Below are 19,827 nucleotides of genomic sequence, written 5' to 3'. Positions count from 1 at the left end.
TCCTGCCCCTTTCTTAGCTAAATCTTCGGATAAATTCCTTTAACATGCCCTGTTAATAATTTTTCTTTTTCTCTTAAAATAGGCCTGAGCTGGTGGGGCAGGGGTCTTTTCACTAGGAACTTATAACCTAATTTTATCCATCAAGTATTTGGACAAGTAAACAAACATTTTTTATGATTTTTAAAAATGCATATTATGAAGTGTTTAACAGGATGATAAAGTATCTTCAACATGTTGAATCAACAGTAAGGCTCTTACCTACAAGTTACTTTTGGATCAGGGTTTCATGAAAGTAGCAGTTCTACAAACTTCAAGATCTGTTCTTCAGAGCCACAAGCCAAACCTGCAGTCATCAAAACAGTCTGCTTATGTACAATAACCAAGCAAGAAAAAGTCCTCGAACTATAGAAAGTATATCTAATTGACTTCCTTACCTTTAAATATTCTATATATTTTTTGCACTCAACAAAATCAACAAAAATCAACAAATTCATCAAAAAAAATCAACAAATTCAACAAAATCTCCTGAAATCTCACTCATAAGATTAAGTCTCCAAAACATGAGATCAGGGATGGATCCCTTTCTTCTTCATATTATATGTAAAAAGCACTTCTTAACTTACTTCCCCTATTCCTTTTCCTCAAGACAATGAAGTGGTGAAGCACATGACTCTGTTACATTGCTACAGTTTTTGGTAGATTAAAATTTTCCTTGCTCAACTTATGATTGGAAATTGAGCTGTACTCTCTGGTTTCACTTCTTTACCTCTCACCCATCTGACAGCTCTTGAAATCTAATTTATAACCTCCCTAATGAAACTGATACAACAGTCATATTTATTGTTTCCTTTTCAGTCCTGGTCTACTTAATCTCACTAAACTCACCCTGTTCCCTGAAACTATTCTATGCTTAGTACCTATGGTATCAATGGGGAAGAGGGTAGACAGAAAAAAAGCAAAACCAATTTCTCAAGTAAGAACCCAGAAATTCAAAAGGTCACTATAACCACAGTTTATATTAGTGGTACACTACAGACCATAAAATTCTACTCCCAGCTCTGTGACTAAAAAACTGAGTTCAGTGATGTCTTAATATTTCATTAGATCTAAATTAAAAGTGTAAGGAATCTGGCCTCTCAACCACCTTTCAATCTGTGTTCCACCCACCTCTCCCGTTACAGGAATTTCTGGCCTCCCCATCACCTATCAGTCTGAATTCTTCCCACCTCTAACATCACAGGAATTTCCAGCTTACACTGCTGTAACCTTCCTGTCTCCCACGATACGTCCTAACATGCTATTGGTTCCTCTGAGCCCGTGAGATTCCAATATCTGGGAGAGGTCACGCACCATCTTGCTCTTCTTCTTTCTTTTTTCCCCCCAAGCAGACATGAATCATTCACATAAAATAAAGTCCCTTGTGTGAGACCTCATGTCTGCAGACCATTTTTCTGGGAGCTATCGATGAGCCACAACTGCCCCTAACATCTGGTGTCGAAAACCCGGGATGGGTTTTTCCACTGACTAAGCAAACTGATTCCCATCCGATAGCCCCAGCGCCCATGGATACAGACTCACCTTTCTTTTACGTGAGCGCCCAGTTTTCTGCATGCAACACCGGACTCCAAAATTGGTGAGTTCCCCTTAGGCAGGCACCCTGACCACTTAAACACATCTCCACATCTCAGCTGATCTGAGAAGCAGCCATTAAATCCAGTGCTCTCAAGACTGCTGAAGTGTTGGGGTACCTCCTTGGTCCCCATAGCTGTTCCTAGTTGCTGGGTTGATTCCTGATTTTATGGTGCTGAGATTCTTTCTCAGGGTTTGAGGCTCTTTTATATTTTTTGTCTCACTTGAAATCCTGGCCAGGTCTTCAAACTCTCTCAACTAATGCCTGGCTAGACCCTGGTATTGGTGATGACCAAACCTCTGTACTAACCTCTCGTTGCCTGGCACATGGTTCTTGGGACGCCATTAATCACTATCCAGGTGGGTCTCAGTTTACCACGGGATCCAGGACATCCAGCCCAGCAAACTCACCCCTGAGATTTTTAAATCATCTCAAACCCCTTCACCTGTTCCCTGAATTAGAGCTAAATTGTCCTGTAGATAATAATCAGAATGGTCTATTTATGACACCCTAAATTCTAGCTTTATACTAGGTAAAATTATATGCCTAATTATAATTAAGTACATATGTGGGCAACCTGGTGAATGGAAAGGGACTTTTCCCCTTTGTGTTTTTTCTTTCTTTCTTGCTAAACCTAACACATTCTCTTGGCTTCTACTCCCCCTTTTAATACTTTCTCTTCTGAGTTTAATCCAGCTGATGAGTCATCTCCTTACAGGTCTCCTACTGCAGAAGCTCCTGTTAATTCCTCTCCTTTGCCTCATTCTGTTTCTCCTTCCGCTCCTCCATTCAGCCCACCAAGTCCCCCCACCATGCGGTCTCATACACACATTCTAGCTCCTTTATGGGAGGTGGCTGGCATGGGGGGAGTAAAACCTGAACATGTTCTCTTGGCTGATTCCTTATTTTCAAATCTTTTCTTTCTCACTCCTTAGCTCTCCCTTCAGGCTCAAGAAATTAAAAGGACCTAAGCATCAAGTTTCTGCTAGAACATATTAGCCCCTTTCAGATTCAGATCTCAGTCAAGGGTTACATTGAAATGTAAATGAAGAAAGGCACAGTAGGAGACCAGTTTCAAACCCAAGAAAAAAAAGTGTCCATTTTAAATTTCTCCTGGGTTACAACTCAGAATACTTTTCTCCCTTTCAACTTTTCTCCCCTTCTCATTTTCTCATGCTTTAATTAGTAACCATTATCATTTTTCTTCTAGGACTTTGTTTTTCTTAAATGCTGTATTTTTGAGCTCACAATTTTGATCCTACAGACCTAGGTTAATGATTTTTGATCAGTTCTTTTTATCCAACTCTAGAGTTATTTTTGAACATCCATTACATTGCAATGGAGATAAATATTACAAGGCCTTTGCTTTTGTGTTAAATATAAACATGCATAAAAATTTAAATTCTAAAAATGGATCCAAATATTTTTAATTCACATGATTTAAGGAGGTTCAATTTAAATTGGGTAAACTAATAGAAGTAAAACATCATTAAAATTAACTCACAAGTCTCTAGGCGGTCACACTAATAAAGTATTAATGTTTATAAAATGTCTAACATCAATTTTTCTAGGAATTTTCTTCAACAGGAAAGAGACAGCAAATACTGTTGGTACGCTTCTCTGATATCTTGATTTTTCTACAATAAGATGAGTGAATTGGAGTCAACATGTTTGGGATTACTCAAATGTGTTTGTTAAAGACATCTGATTAATTTATGAAGCTATTCCATGGAGTAACATACTTAAAAACATTATTCTTTGTATGTTAAATGTGTTCATATTTTCCAGGTATGCAAGCCTTTAAAGCAGAAAATTTATCAAGCTGCTGTTCTCCAAATTAAACTTGTCTGTAATGGTAAACCTATCATTTAATGTTCTATTATAAAACCTGTCATCAATAGGGTATATATAAAATGACAATTAAGAAAGAGTGTAATGTGCAGTAGCAAAAATGGACTAAAATTGGGGTCTCTGATGACCTCATGGCTGTGGTATGCCTGGTGCCTGGGAGTGCTCCTGTTCAAGGCACAAGATGCCTAACTGCTGTGGCAGTACATTAACCTCTGGCACACAGCTCATGGGCAGGAAGGAATTCCTTTACTAGATAACCAGTGTTTCATCAGCTCCCTTTTCTGGTTCCTGCCCACCTTACAGTAACTTTGGAACCTAACATTGCACACATATAAAGATTGCTGACATAACTCTTTAGATCCACATTTCCATCAGAGAACAGAGCTCCATCTGATCTCAGCTTAATCTTCAAAATCTGTGTTTATATACTCCTTTACCCCTCACTAAAAAGCCCCACGTTAAAGCTCTGCCTCACCACCCTGCTACACATTACAATGGCTCCAAAGTAAACCTGACTTTAACTCACTTAAAGTTGTGCTCAAAAGTTTAAGGTTTGTTGTAAAAATTACTGTGATCTCAAATGGGAACTCAGCCAAAATTCAAGATAGCTATTGCACAAACTGAATGTTTTACTGTCAGGGACCAAGAAGAAGTTCTCATTCTGAGAACATCCTGACCTTTATGATAAGCACCAGCCCAGGGAACATTTTGTGGTTGCCTCACCCTGCGCAAACACCCTGCAGCTGATGCAAACACCCTGCAACTGATGGCTGACAGATTTGCAGAGCACGCCCCATTTGCCCTCCTGGATGATAGTTCTGATGATATGGTGCCTATGGTGCCGTCCCTGCTTCTCTTCTGGGATTTCACCTTCCCGCCAGTGCAAACTTGCACCTTATCAGGAGCCCAATAGAAGAACACAGCCAACCAGCCTGGGTCTCGTCATACCCCTCATTTCCTCAGCATAAATACCCATGTGAACAATAAAAATTTGCAGCTTGATCAAAATTCCTGTCTTGCTGTCACTCCCTGTGTCTCTTGTCCCTTCATTCCTTCTCTCTTAGGTTTACCATCCTCTGTTGATGTCCCATGGGTCGGGGACATTTTACTGTTGGTAATTCCATTTTGTATTTTCCTTGGAAACTCTAATTGTTGACTGATCAATATTTTGCAGAAGTACTGCTTCAAGAGCAAACAACGTAAATTATCTTGGAATAGTAAGCCATCACCTATAGAACACATAATGTAAACTCCAATTAGATAAAAGGGGGTAATAACAGTAAAGTTATAGACATTAAAGCTAAAGCCCAGTACTCTTACTTTATGACTGGTGAGATTGACTTGCTTGATGGTTAAGTTCAAACTTAGAGATTGAGATTAAATACAGAGGTCAAGAAAAGTCCATATTTGGGTCTTGCCCTCAAAGTCAGCCTGAACCCAGGGAACAAGAGGACTTCTCCAAGGAGTTTTGCAACTCTGGGTCACACAATCTCCTGGCCAAGGAGATTGATGAGGCCGCTAGAAGCTGCTCTTAAGTTCTCTATGAGTGACCCCTGTGAAAACACAGCTAACTCTTTAACAGACAGGAACAGGTTACTTTGACAAGTTTGATCTTAAACACCTAGCAAATCAGTTAAAACCAAAGTATAGCCATTCTTGGGCATTTAAAAATAATAGTAACTATCAAGAGAAACTGCTAGAGTTAGAAGTTTTTAGTCAGTTTAAGGCCTACAGACACAGGTAGGCTTAATCTATGTTTGCTAGTAACAGAAGTATAGAGATCTCGGGCTGGGGAGAGAGCCCAGTCGGTAGAGTGCTTGCCTCCTCATCACCTGTCAGTCTGCATTCTTCCCGCCTTTTACATTACAGGAATTTCTAGCTTGTGCTACCGTAATCTTCCTGCCTCCCACATTACGTCCTAACATGCTTTTGGTTCCTCCAAACCCACGAGATTCCAATATCTGAGAGAGGCCATGCACCATCTTGCTCTTCTTCTTTCTTTTTTCCCCCTGAGCGGATGTGAATCGTCCGCATAAAATAAAGTCACTTGTGTGAGACCTCGTGTCTGTGGAGCATTTTTCTGGGAGCTATCGATGAGCCACAACTGCTCCTAACAAAAAGTATGAAATTAATACCTACCCACTTTACCTGACTTGTGCTATCAGACACATAAAAGCATTTATGTGTACATTCTAAGAAAAATATGAAGTGTTTTAAAACTGTAAGTATTCCTCCAATTATAAGGAGAAGCAGAAAAAGAAGTTTTTGAGCAAAATATTTTCTATCCTTTCAAAAGTACCAATCTTAAATATATATTTCATTGAGTGATATTCTTAAACAACAAAATGAAAAATCTTCTTAAACATGAAACTAAGAGAAATTTTGAAAATATATTAAAAAAAACAGGGAGCACTTTACAAGTACCTAGTGTACATACAAAAAAAGAATGTGAAAGTTAACTCTAAAATAACACCTACACCTTAATCATGAAGTGAAATCAACTACCTATTAAAAACAACTTAAACCAGGTACACATGTGTATAATCCCAGTGACTTGCAGGTTGAGGAAAGATGATCTCAAGTTTGAGGTCAGCCTTGGAAACTAGGTGACACTTTGTCACAAAATAAAACAATATATAGTACCGAGGATGTAGCTTAGTGGTAGAGCACTATGGTTTTAGTTGCCAGGACTGCAAAAAAAAAAGTGATTTGCTAAATCATTTTAACAACTGTATTTGAAAATATATACTTTTGTTCTTTAAGAACATTCAAAGTACTACTGAGTGGAAATCGTTTACTAACAGAAGCAGAAATGAATATATTAAATAAACTACTTTTGAAACAACTTTATGTGATATAATTCAATGCTGAGTTTACAATTTCATACACTGATTTTCAAGAACTTTTCCAAAAATTCTCAGTCTTTTGATTTTTTTCAACACATTTTATCTTTAAAAATTGCCAAACCTACTATAGAAGTTACAAGTACATAACTATATGCTACAAAGAAAACATATCTAGAATCTACCTTTGTGCAAGGAGTTCTTTGAATTAGGCTTCTAATTTGATTGTGCATATTATATATACAATTCAACTAATAGGTTATTTTTCAAACTGCTTTAACTTTTTTCTCCTTGCCTAATTACTGTTTGGTATTAAAAGAATCACAGCAGACATAACAAGTTAAGTTTTCTCAAACATCTTACCCTTGTCAAAGTTTGCATTAGCACCTCTGTCCAAAAGGAGCTGAACCATCTCTACATTGGCAATGCTAGCAGCATACATCAGAGGGGTCCATCCATATCGAAAGCTGGAATGTACACTAATGCCTATCAACACAAAAAGAAGCTTTTAAAAGTCCCACCATCAAAAACAAAACAAGGACAAAAAATACCTTCACTGCAGTGTGTGTAACATATATACACATAGAGACATGTGAAATATAGTTTATTCTATAAGAGGTTTTCTTGGTAATAATGGCCTTAGAAAAATAGTAATATTGTGACTGATAAACTTGCTAACTTAAGTTTTACTATATGTGCTATGTTCTGAGACTTGATCTGACTTTATCAATATAAATATAAAATAGTTTATAGTACAATAGGTTGTTCTATGCCACTTCTTTCTCTCTAGGGGAGTTGGAAATGGTTTCAGAAAGGAAATGTCTTTTAAATTAGAATATTGCACTTGGATCATATCTAAGATTGCAAATAAAACATATTTCCCTAAGATATCCTAATTTTCTCTTCAACACAAAATTACCCATGGGTGACCAGATAAAACAAGAAGCTAAAAAGATATGTTTAGGATAGATTATGAAAGTCCTGTTATAAAATACAAACTATACTTTGTGATCTAGTGATTAATATCATTCCATATGTATTATAAAGGCAACACAATTATATCACTGTTGAGAATGGGGCAGGATGAAGGGAAACCAATTTATAAACATCAATTTAAGGGCAGGGGAAAAAGGAAGAGAGAGAGAGAGAGAGAGAGAGAGAGAGAGAGAGAGAGAGAGAGGGAGAGGGGGAGAGGAGGAGTGAGCAGGGGAGGGAGAGAAGGGGGCAGAGGGAGACAGAGAGAGAGAGGGCATGAGCAGTGTGGGACTGGGTGTATATAACAAAAGGACATTCAAAGGTAGGATCATCAGAATTTAACATTACTTTGACAAGGAGTGAAAAAAAGAAATTAAAAAAGACTATCAGGTTCTACCTTAGAAAAATGAATAATAAGTAGTGAGCCAGAATTCTCTTCACAGATGACGTATCAGCACTTAGGTGTAGGAAAAAGTTTCAGAGTGATAGAGGGATAGATAGTAACTAGGGCAAGAACCAGTTGACCTTAAAGTCCTTAATAATGTAATGGCAAAAATCCTTGAAATTATGTTTTTCCCTATTAATATTGATAAATTTGGTTATATACAAAAATAATGAACTGTTTTAGGACTGAGAAGAACAAAAAAGATGTAATACAAGGCTAAGGATACAGTAAGGCAATGAACACAATCCATTACATTTAGGCAAAACTTTTCTACAAGGAGATAGAGATTTAAATGGCAATCTCTCTCTTCAACCTAAGTAGAGTTTGCTAATCTCACTAAAGAAAACATTTTTGTTTCAAAGAAGGAAAAATTGTATATGAAGCTCCACTGAATATGGACATGGCTTTAACACTGTATAATTTACAGTTTGTATTGTCTTTGACTCTGATGTATTCCACTTATAAAGATGAAGGTAATATCACCAAGAAAATATAAACTTATGGCAGGGATCACTTTTTTCTGTTGAAACATTAAGTCTCTGAAAAACTATATATATCCAATTTCCAATCATCTCACTTTAATTGGTATAAGGCAGATAAAAAAACATTGAGAGAAAAAATATTTAACCATTTCAGTACATACATAAAATGCTATCCCAACTTGTGGACTCTTAAATTTTCCTCTTTAAATTGCTAAAACTGAAAGCATATGAATGAGTTCAGAAAAACCTAACTTTCTCATTCTTTTCTTATTGACAATACTATTTGAATTTTGATAGTAAATATAGAAAAAGGAAAAGACATGAAACAAAAATAAATAAAACATTTGATATAAAAATTCTTACCAATCACCACCTCTAATATTAAAATTAAGTTCTAGGTTTAGTGTTTAAAGCAGGTATCTCATAAGGATTAATACAATATACTATATAGTTCAAAATACTCAAAATAACACTACATTGTTTTTGGATATATGCATATATCATAAAAATATAAAGATATTCATAGGAATGATACTCAACAACTGTAGGAATGTGATCAACTCTGTGTGGAGGGGTTTCTATACCTTTCTTGAATATGTAAATTACTTTATGAAGAACTAAAATATTAATATACAGAAAAATAACAAACACTTGAGACACCTTCAAATATAAAAATGGCTGTTCCTTTTTTTTTTTTTTTCCAAATACCAGGTGCTTAACAATTTAACCACTGAGACACATTCCCAGCCCTTTTTTATATTGTCTCGCTGAATTGCTTAGGACCTTACTATGTTTCTGAGGATGGCTTTGAACTCATGATCACTCCAGTTTCATCCCCAGTGCTCCTTGGATTATAGAATTGTGTCACTCACTTGGCATGATTTCATTTTTTAATTAAAGTTTTTGACTGGTGAAGAAATATGTTTCAAAAACAAAAATGGTTTTGAAAGGCAAAATAATAGAAATAGTTTTTAAAGTCTTAAACGTGGATATGTAGAATAAAATACCCCAAAAGAGCAGTAAGGGTATATGAGTGGGGACAAAAAGGTAACATATCTTTCCACTTTAAACCTATATATTTGTTATTTTTTAATGACCTTTCAATATTAGTTAAAGTCAAATTTCAAATGGTTGACTACTTAGCAGTAGGTTCTTTCAAAAGATTCAAAAACTCATATATGCTATCAATTATAACAAGTTCTAATTCTTCACGAGCCTCCATCACCTTCATTGAATATCAGACCCAGTATTCCCAGGACAAATTTGCTTTTCTGAAACAAATTTCTTCCTATTCTTTCCCAGAAAACACTACTAACACTATACATGCATTCGTATTAGTTATTCTGGCCTCTTTCTCCTTATTCAAACTTCATTCAATTTCATTCTTCAAGTAGAAACCCAAGTTCTACCTCCTGACCACCAAGTCCAACATCTTTTCATTTGCTAATAACAAACATCTGTATATTGTTTATATGTTCTACATCCTTTAATATACACATTCTCTCATTTCAATTCTCTCTCTCTCCAACAACCCTTTTATATAAATTCATCCATATTTTAGAAGGGAGAAAATTGAAGCTTAGGAATGTTTGTACCTGGGTCAAGATTACAGAGCCATTGAGTGGCAGAGTTAGTAATCAAATCTGATCTGATTTGTTTCCAAAAGATTTTACATTCTGCCAAACTATATATCATCTCTAACACAGAAGAAAATCTTCTTACTAAGTACAATCTCACCTATTTTTGTGAGAATGTTTTGTAGCTATAACTAGATGGTAAATATCTGTTATATTGTTGCATAATTTGAACTATTACAGTCAACAATTTACATTTGCATATGAAGGTAATTAAAAAAATATATTTAAGAAACAGAAAAGCAAAAAGGAACCCAGGACAGAATTGTGATGTTTTACATAAACAAACAGATGCTCCAAAAGTTTGAGTAATTTTCCTAAGAAATACACTGAGTAGGCAATACAGCTGGAACAAATATTCAAGGCATTTTTTTATAATATCTAAGCTCAGGTCTCATCCCACCAAAAGCAAAAATACAGGACAGAAAAAAAAAATAGCTACAACGTTTACAACTACAACTAGAAACAATTCTTGAGAAATATAAACTACATTAAAGTAAATTCTGAAAAAGAAAACTCAGGGTGGGGTAGGATTAGTCCAAATAGCCCTCTTGAATGATTTGTAAGAACCGATGTAAGTTAATTAGCATGGCACACAATGAGAAGGCAAAAATTTAAGGCAGGCAGAACTCAAAGTCAACTAAGATATTTAGAACGATGCATGTATCAATGTTGATTGCATTTTCATTAGAAAAGTAGCACAAGCCTCTTGAAACAGGAGTGCTTGTGAACTTAGAAGACTGTGTTCAGTTGACATTACCCCTTAACTCTCACTAGAATCCAGGAGCTCCTCCACTGAGGAAGTAGTCCAGTGGAGGATGCCTTCTTAAACATTGCATTCTCTTCTTCTGTAGGCAACAAACTTTTTAATTTCTAAAGAAAGGCAAAAAGTTAACTCCGTGTTAATCATGTTTCCATTCCCAGGTCAGGAAACAGTGGCATCTGATGAGGACACTGCTGTCAGGGTCTGGTCCACAGGCACAGCTTGTGCAGTGTCCATACCTAAGAGGAGGGGCAAGGACAGGTCTGAACCTGAGTGAGGAGTTGCCTGAGAGCCAAAGCAGTGCACCCGTGAAAAACCACATCTGGGGAACGGAAGGAAAAACGAGGGGTTTGCTTCAGTCCAAACGTCCAAACTTGGAAACCCTGGTGAAAAGAGAAACACCCCAAGGAGGTAAGAAGTTTCCAGAGGAGACCTTGCCTTCAAAAACCATACACACAAGGCCCCAGCCCCACCTGGGAGACCAGGTCGAGGTACCCGATCTGCCAGCCGTCATCCTAGCTCTTGCTACTCTCCTCTCCACCAGCCACCTCCACGCCCCGGAGGAGGCTCACTATAGGGTCGGTCACCACGCCCGCCCAGCCGCTCTCCCCACGCCCTGCGCGGTGCGCATAGGCGATGCCTGTGCGTGGTGCCGAGCGCAAGGCTGCCTGCTAAGCGTGGTGTGGGAATGTGCCACGTGAGAACGCTGGGACCTAGGCCTCCATGCAGGCGCATGGCTGTGTGCATGCCCAATTCTCCGTGGCTACTCATAACTCAAGGGAGAGCTTGAGGGTTGGCACCCTGCGTGTCCTCCAGGCTGACATGCTCCTGACTGGAACTTTTCATTCCCTTCAGGTACTCTCCCGCCATCCTTATAGAGTATTTGGTGAAGTATTTACTGGGGCAGGAATTCCCAGTTGTGGCATAAGCCAACAAGACCAGGTTCTCCTGGTGGTCCACCATCCCCTCCATCACCTGTGGCCAGTCCTGTGTGTCCCAGGGAAAGGACTTGCAGTGGTGGAGTGCCACGCATGCTCAAGATGCCATCAGACAGTGTGAGCCAAGAGGAGCCAGGAGGAGGACCCTCAAGGAATTCTTTATACTTAAGGTGATGTCAGAGTTAGACACTTCAGACCATGGGGACATTTGCCTGCTGTGAAATATAGACGTCCCAGAGGAAAACTCAGGCAAGAACTGGGGGTGCAGGGAGCAGTGGGTCCAAGGAGCTACAAAGACTGCAAAGATTTAAACAAGCAGACAGGAAGTAAATGATTCAAACCCCGGGAGAAAACAGCCCAAGGTCAAACTCAATTTTCAACATCTTGACTTCTAAATGGAATGTTGGTAGCACATTATCTTTGCCACCACAGAAAAGTCAATTCATCAAGGAACAGAGCACATTTATATACCAAGATTATTTAAAAGCGAAGTAGCCATGCCCCATTCTTCAAAAAGTGCTAAGCAGTACATTTTTTCCTTGAAGATTCTTGGTTACTTATTTACTTCAGAGACTTTCAAAGGTAAGTACTTTTAAGTAAGTTATTTTGGGATCACATTTGTCTTTCTAAATGCATTCATTCAGTGCATGTTATGGATCAGTAGGTATAGCTAAGCCCAGCTTGGTTTGATAAGACAACATTAAAGACAAACCAAGTGGCCTCACGGAGCTCATATTTTAATGAGAAAAAGTATGCAAATAAATGAGACTTTCAGATAGTAAGGGCCCTAAAGGAAATAAACTAGTGTTGCTCAGGTTTTGAAATCAAATCACTTATGGAATCATTAGTTGTAGCTGTGAGCCCCTGAGCAATTTACTTAGCTTCTATCTCTGTACCAGTTAACTTTTCTGTAAAATGGAGATGCCAATAGTGTTCAACAAAAAGAGTTGTCAGGATTAAATTAAATAATGGGCTTGAAATAGGGCCCATCTCAATGTGAGGTAAATATATCTTAACTATTATATTGTAAGTTTAGATAAGGTACTTAAAGCCTGAACAGGGTTCCATATGACAAAATGTTAGTCATAAAACATGGGAGAGTAAAACTTGACTGACAGTGGAGATGTCTAGGCAAGGCTGTAAGGCAGAAAAAAGTTGAGACCCAGGTCTAGAACCATGGTGGATAAATGAGACCCCAAAAGGGCAAAGCTTAAGGATGTACTAACAAATGCAATGAGGGCCCCTTAAATCTCAGACATCTTAATCCCTTTCCTTGCTTGTAGAATCATGAAGAGGAGAGTGGGAAATGAAAGGGCTTTTCAGGCTTTAAGAAAGGAGTTTGGGTTTTACTGTTAAGGACTTTTTAAAAACAAAGTGTTTTTAAACTAAGGAAAGATGTATTCTGAAAAGTGTGTGTATGTGTGTGTGTGTGTGAATTTAAATACATTCATTTTGGAGATAAGTCTTTTAGTTTGAACAACTGGACAAGTAGTGATATCATTTATTATGATGAGGGAAGACTACAGAATAAACTTGATGACATAATGAGCATCTCAAAATTAATTCAAAACCAAACATCCAAGTATATTTTCAGGTGCGTGGTTAGAGGTAAGGAGCTTAGGAGAACCTGTCTTGGAGATTTGCACTTGGTAGTTATCCACATACATGTATTTTTTTTAAACCTTGTGGTTTATCCAGCAAGAGCTTTGTAAATATTGATTAGATTATTCTAGAACTTATATGGAAAAATAAAGGAACTAGAATGCTTAAAAGAGTTCTATAAAAGAAGAATGAAGTAAGAGTAATTGGTGCACTTGATTTCAAGACTTTTAGGACTTTGTGATACAGATCAATGGAACAGAATGGAGAACCTAGAAATGGCACCATGGAAGTACAGTGTAGTTAATTGGACAAAGATGTGAGATCAAGTTAATGCAGGAAGGGTATAGTCAATTCAAAAAGTGGTGCTGGAGCAATTGAATATCCACATGTTAAAAAGCAAAAGAACCCCAACCTAACCTTTTACAATATTAATTTAAAAGGGTCATAGATCTACATGAATGTTAAGAACTACATTATTCATATTGCCAAAAGTAGAAAACAACTCAAATTTTCATCAACTGATGAATGGATAAACAAAATTGTTATATCCATACCATCTGTATTAGTTTCCTAGGGCCACTGATACATATTATCACAAAATAATGTGGCTTATAAATCAGATTATTTTTCTCTCATTGTTCTGGAAAGTCAAAGAGAGGGGTTGCCTACAAAATGTAATGTGAATTATAATCAATAGGATTTTGTAATTAAATGTGAAGGTTGATGAGGTGAGAAGTTAAAGTAGATAATAAAATAACAAATAATAAAGAGAGTAAAGAGGAGGAAACAGCATGAATGTTTAAGGAACATTGATGTCCAGGTAAGCCTGTAGTTCCTCAGAGAGTCCTGGGCTATTGGTTAAACTTAAGAAGTCATCTTCCTAAAAGTCAATGACATATTAAGGTAATAATTACCCAGAGAGAACAAAGATGAGGTTGGGGTATGGGAATATATCCTTGGGTACCACCAAAGAAAAGGAGCAAAACAAGGGGCTTAAGAAATAGTAATCAAATTAGCAGAAGATAAGGGAAAGATCAGTGCTTCAAAAATTGCACCAAATTATAACCCAAATAATAACAATAATGATGATGCTATCCATTTGATAGTGCTTCCTGTATTCCAGTTAGTGTTCTAAGGACTTTACTTATATTGTTAGTGAACTTCACAAAATTCTATGGAAGTTAATGCTATATAAATTTAAAAGAAGGTGAAATAAAGGCACACCGGGTTTAGTACTTCCATGTGTTCTGACACTTCTCTAAGCACTTTATATCTACTGATTCATATAATTCTCACTATAGTTTTTAATATGCCATTGTCTCACCATTTTACTGATAAGGAAACTGAAGTACAGAAAAGTTATATAAGCTGTCCAAGAACACATAAGTAGGATAAACTGAATTTGTACCAGGCTCTTTGGCTCCGATGTTGTGCTCAGGTTTAACTAGGGAAATGGAATACCCACAAAGCACTCTCTCATTTGGGGATACTTGAATAATTTCTGCACTGTAAATGGAAGCACTCTTTTCCAAAGAAGTTTTTATCTTCTTACTAGAAAACCAGACTCAGAATACACTATGATTCATTTACAGGTAAATCACAAGTTTATTCCTGGACAGATAAGTCATTGGTTATTTGGTTTTGTCTGAAAACATTTGGGAATTTCCCCAGGATGACTTCCTGGAATAGTTGGAAAACCACCTACCCACTACAGGAAAGACTGCAGTATTCTATATGGTTCTCTGATGACAGGAGCCTGGTAAAACAAACAGGACAGCAAACCAGTGACACACCAGGAGTAGCTGTTACTCAAATTTAGGCTTTTCCAGTTCTTGCATTTTTTTTAATAACTCTTAAGCTTTTACTCAGACATTAGTGATGATTAGCCAATACAGTTCATTTTGCCATAACAAATGATGATACTGTATTTCATGAGAATTTTTCTTACTGTCAGTATTATCACATTTTCATAATTCTTGCTTATTTTCTATAGGAGTATGTGTGGTATTATTTGTAAATTTTGAAAATATTCTATTGAGATCCTAAAATCTTAACCTGGTCTGAGTTCCAGTTGGGTTAACTCTCTCATTGGAGATAATTTTACAGGCATAAAATGGCAAAATTTTTTTTTCAATTTATGTTCACAAGATAATTAAGGTGAAAGATAAGCTATATATTTTTATTATATAGCATTAGTTGAGTCCATGAGTACTTACTGTGGGCTGACTGTATTTTCCAGGCATCAGGGGAGAAGTTGTAAGAAATGCAGGCAAGATCTTTGATCTCAGAATATTTATAGTCTAGTCAGAATCAAATGAATAAGTATATTAAATATCAGGGTCAATTTTCTATTAAGAAAAATTAGCCAGGTAAAGGGGATAAAAGGTAATGGAGGCAAATGGAAATTTAAAATAGAAATTTCAGGGAAGTCCTCTCTGAGGTGTTATTCTTAGTGTGATGGGAAGTGACAGGGATTTGATTTACCATTATAAAAAAAAATCACTGGCTGCAAGGAGGAAAGAGTATACATGTAGAAGCATGCCAGTCACATGAATTAGTGAATATAAAGAAAGATTTCAGGATTTGGGTGTAGGGCAGTTCCAAGTTTTTATTAACTTTTATTTAGTTCTATTAAAAATATAAAAAATACTTAGAATTTTGAAGTTAAGTTACTAACACAGGAGTGAATTCTTTTATGAATTCTTATATGTTTCTTTCAGGAAAAAGATGAGAATATAAACCAAATCCTTAAAGTAGAAAATATTCTCCTGGAAATTATGAAAATGGATGTTGGTTAAGAAGCATCAAGTAGTGTGGTATGAAGAATCAAGTTAATAAAAATATTTCTTATATGTTTGTTTCTTCAACAGCACATAGAATGTCTAATAAGTTAGAAGTAAGATGATAGAGAAAGAGAGGTCAGAATAACATTGAAATTATACACATGGATAATTTGGATAATGATGGTGTTTACCTCAATGGTGAAAAATGAATGTAATGGCAGATGTGAATGTGTGTGCAGAACTCAAAAAATTCTACACCAAGAATGCAAATAATCCAATTGACAAATGGGCAAAGGAAATGAATAGACACTTCACAGAAGAAGTTCTAAAAGCAATCAACAAACATATGAAAAAATGTTCAACATCTTTAGTAATAAGATAAATGCAAATCAAAACCACCCTAAGATTCCATCTTACCCCAATTAGAATGGTGATTATCAAGAATACAAGCAACAACAGATGTTGGTGAGGATGAGGGGAGAAAGGTACACTCATACATTGCTGGTGGGGCTGCAAATTAGTGCAGCCACTCTGGAAAGCAGTGTGGAGATTCCTTAGAAAACTTGGAATGGAACCACCATTTGACCCAGCTATTCCACTCCTTGGCCTATACCCAAAGGACTTAAAATCAGCATACTACAGAGATACAGCCACATCAATGTTCATAGCTGCTCAATTCACCATAGCCAGATTGTGGAACCAACCTAGATGTCCTTCAATTGATGAATGGATAAAGAAACTGTGGTATATATATATATACAATGGAATATTACTCAGTCATAAAGAATGATAAAATTATGGCAATTGCAGGCAAATGGATGAAATTGGAGAATATCATGCTAAGTGAGATAAGTCAATCTCAAAAAACCAAAGGAAGAATGATCTCGCTGATAAGTGGATGATGACACATAATGGGGTATGGGAGGGGTTAATTTTAGGGTTAGAGTTAGGGTTAGGGAGGGGGACAAGAATGGAGGAAGGAAGGACTGTATAGAGGGAAGAGAGCGTTGGGAGGGGTTGGGGGAAGGGAAAAAATAACAGAATGAATCAACCAACATTACCCTATGTAAATTTATGACTACACAAATGGTATGCCTTTACTCCATGTACAAACAGAGAAACAACATGTATCTCATTTGTTTACAATAAAAGAGTAAAAAAAATATTTGGAAAGACAAAAAAAAAAAAAGAGTACCAATTGAGACGTGGGTGCAGTGGCACATGCCTGTAATCCCAGTGGCTCAGGAAGCTGAGGAAGAAGAACCTCGTATTCAAAGCCAGCTTCAGGAAAAGTGAGAGGCTAGGCAATTCAGTGAGACCATATCTCTAAATAGTACAAAATAGGGCTGGGGATATGGACTCAGTGGTCAAGTGCCCCTGAATTCAATCTCTGGTCACCCCACCATAAAAACAGAGTTTTAATCAAACTAAAATGAATATTAAATAGAAAGGTAGATACAGATTCAGAATTTGAATGAATTGTTTCCTGGGATGTTTCTTTGATTTTATGTTTTTTTTTTTAATTAACTAGGAAATTTACTTGTTTTTTAAATTAACCAGAAAATTTACTTATTTACTTCACTTCTAAAGGCAATCTTCTTACACATTTACTGTCTATAGTACTTTATTTCATGTTATCTATTATTTTCTTTCTAGATTTTAATGTATACCCTGCTGCATTGTAGACAGATATTATAGAAGACAGTTCTTAAGAGTATGCTATCCTTTATTCAAACACAACATTATTAATTTTAAACACTGAGAAATATAAATGACTTATAAAAACAGAGGCATTCTTGTATTGTCAAACATTTCAAAAAAATTTGCAAGTTTAAAAACTGGATTAAAAAGTAATTAATGACAAAATCCTGTAACATTATTTCCAGAACTTTCTTGAATACAGGACACTTGAAAATTAGTAATATATTGATGAACACCAAGGAGAGCTCAACAAATATAATTGGCTCTTGAATTAAAGTAGGTACCAAAATAAGGGAATTTAGATAAATTATTTGCTACAATAAATAAATCATGTGTTTACAAAGAATTCTAAATAATATAGCTGTTGAAATTAAAAGACAAGATACCAAACAAATATACATCACAGATTAATGAATAAAATTAATACCTTACAATATTTTATTAACTGAAAAATGAAATTGTTCCTCTGTATCACTGGATTCTGTATGTGCAGATTCAACCAATTTAAGAGAGAAATTTTAAATTGTAAAAATTGCTTCTGTGCTTAATATTTATAGTCTTTTCTCCTTGTCATTATTCCCCCCAAAATAAGATATAGCACTTATTTATATGGTATTGTTATTGTTCTAGATATTATAAGTAATTTAGAGAAAATATAAAGTATATGGGAGGGTGCTCATTGGTTTTATGCAAATACTCTGCCATTTTTTTCATAAAGGACTTGAGCATTCACAAATATTGGATCCAGGAAGTCTTGGAACCTATTCTCCTTATATACCAAGGGACAGCTACAATACTTAGAGCTGAAACTCATTTAGCATTTACAATGGCTACAGACTATTCCAAGCATTTTATATATACTAACCTTGTATCAGTTAGGAATACTTTTAGCTGCAGGTGAAAATATGCATTAATATTCATTTAAATGGTTTATTTTTTCATGTTAAAGTAGTCTGATAGCTTGTGTTGGTTCAGTTCACAATAATTTCTCACATCATCTCCTCTATTCTCTTTGCCTTGTCCTTGTTGTTGCAAGATTTATCTCTCAATCTCAAGTCATATGTTTGTGTTAAAGATAAGAAAAAGGAATAAAAGAGGGTTCCAGCTACATCTTTCCCCTCTTATCAGGGAAACCAAATCTTTCTTATAAACTTCAATAGATGTCTGTGTTGGTCTGCTTTACTGGCATTATTATCTAGTACCCAAGTAGTGAGAGGGGTTGAAAAATCAGTCATCACACTTTTTGAGCTTTTACAGTGGAATGGGTTGGGAAAGGAACTTGGATTTGACAGCCAACAGTGACTGCCCTGAGTCCATGCAGTCCTTTTGAAAATACTCTCAGATGGAAATTTTATCACCATTTTACAAATGATAAACTAAGAAAGATAAATTTAAAATTGGATCAAATTCACAAAACTAAATAATGTAGAGTTGGAAATCAACTCAGATGGTCTGCCTCCAGAATCTACCTTGTTCTTAGCCAATCTACTATGGTGTGGAAAAAAATCCATAGACATAACATTGTATCTTCTTCTGTGAGTGATCTTACATATTGTTTCTTAATATTCTCATTAATGTTTTTTATATTAGATAATATATCACCTAAGGGTAAAATAAAATAAAAGTACTCTATTACTCTTATGTTTTCTAACACAATAAACCACTTAACTAACTCAAATTTGTAAAGTCACTCTTTCCATGAATTGTAAGAATTTTCATACCTCATATCTGAGACTTTTCTCATAAATCCTATGAGAAACAGAAAGGTAGATGTGATTGCAATAGATAATTGGGAATACTAGGTCAAGGTTGTGTCAAAGAGATCTGGGAATTCAATTCAGATTTACACAGAGGCAGGCCCTTCTTACTTGATTAGATATCTGCCAAGGTAGAAGTCTTTTCATGAGAAGGATTTTTACAAATTCATTTTTAGCTGGTACATAAAAGCAGAAAAATTTAACATGTGAGTGTGAATCCATGTAATTTTTGATACACATGCACATTGTGTCATGTTTAAATCAGGTTAAACATATCTATCTCCTCACATGCCTGTGATTTCTTTATAGTGAAATCTTTAAAAATTCTTCTAGACTTTTGAAATGTACAGTACATTACTGTGATCTACAATCACTCTACTGTGCAATGTAGTGTACCAAAACTTCTTATTGCTATCTAACTGT

At 36.0% G+C, this 19,827-nt stretch overlaps 1 pseudogene; it reads right to left on the bottom strand.

The window, feature by feature from the left end:
* Window positions 1-254: 254 nt before the first annotated feature.
* LOC124973158 (ankyrin repeat, SAM and basic leucine zipper domain-containing protein 1-like) lies at window positions 255-11,586 on the bottom strand (annotated as a pseudogene).
* Window positions 11,587-19,827: the final 8,241 nt, after the last annotated feature.

This window comes from Sciurus carolinensis, assembly GCF_902686445.1.
Source record: "Sciurus carolinensis chromosome 14 unlocalized genomic scaffold, mSciCar1.2 SUPER_6_x, whole genome shotgun sequence".
Taxonomy (NCBI): Eukaryota; Metazoa; Chordata; class Mammalia; order Rodentia; family Sciuridae; genus Sciurus; species Sciurus carolinensis.
The sequence above is the reverse complement of the archived record's forward strand: the minus strand, read 5'-3'. Positions and strand labels throughout refer to the sequence as shown.